The sequence below is a fragment of the Pteropus vampyrus genome, unplaced genomic scaffold (genome assembly GCF_000151845.1).
Source record: "Pteropus vampyrus isolate Shadow unplaced genomic scaffold, Pvam_2.0 Scaffold254, whole genome shotgun sequence".
Classification (NCBI taxonomy): domain Eukaryota; kingdom Metazoa; phylum Chordata; class Mammalia; order Chiroptera; family Pteropodidae; genus Pteropus; species Pteropus vampyrus.
The window spans coordinates 690381-691413 of NW_011889035.1; positions in this window are offsets into that span (position 1 = coordinate 690381).

The window sequence follows — 1033 nt, forward strand, 5'->3', positions numbered from 1 at the left end:
GTGCAGTACATTTTGTTGCTCATGACATCATTGTCACCATGGCAACACCCCAATGAGACTTCATGGTCAAAGGAAAAATAAATGCAAAGAAATTTTAGTTCAATCTTAATAACTTTGGTTATTTATTATTGAGAGAAGAGGGACTGAAAAGAATTGAATTGTATTACTTTAGGCTAACCACAGAAATTTCAAGCCAAACTTTTAAGAATCTCAATCAGTAATCTCCATTCTTCCAATTTCTTCCTTATCCTCTCCATAAAAGATATGGTAATAGAACTCTTCTGAGGCTTACTTGAATAGGTATTCTGGGTACTAAGAAGTGAAAGAGAACTTGATTGAGAACATGGAAGAGTCCCCAGGGACAATGCCCCAGGATTAAGGCTCCTGTCATGGTAAACAGGTTTCTGATTGTGTGATCTTCAGCTAGTAAGACAAATTCTCTGTGCCAGCTTCCTCTGGTGCTGAAAAGAAGGCAGTACTTGTTTTGCCACCTCTAGAGGGTACACTATGAGGATAAAATATCTGATTTTTATATATCCAAAACTATGCATTTTTGGAAACCAACTAGTAAAGTATAATATAGTTATCTTTCATAACCAATTGTAGAACATATTTCAATCATGATGGCTGCCACATGCATAATGCTTTCTAAAAAAAAATATGCCTCCTGATAAAGAAGTGATTTAGAAAGCCATATTTAATGCGATGTAACCCTGTCCCCTACCATAGCCTAGAAGTGAGCATGTAAAAAATTTATAACATGGCCTGCTATGAAAAAAGATGGACAGACCAGAATTTCTGCATCTGGAATTTGCCCTAGAAGATTATTAGAATCAGGATCCCAAACTGAGAGTATAGGTAGAGACTAGTCATGAGGAAGAATCAAGGCCAGTGGAGACTGCAGAAGTTTGTAAGAAAAAGAATCAGGATATTGGCAAAGCAGATGTTATAATGCAGCAGATACAAGGAGTTCAGTAAAACTATAGAGAAAGGACAAGAAAGTAAAGTCAGTAGGTAGCAAGAGAAAAATAGT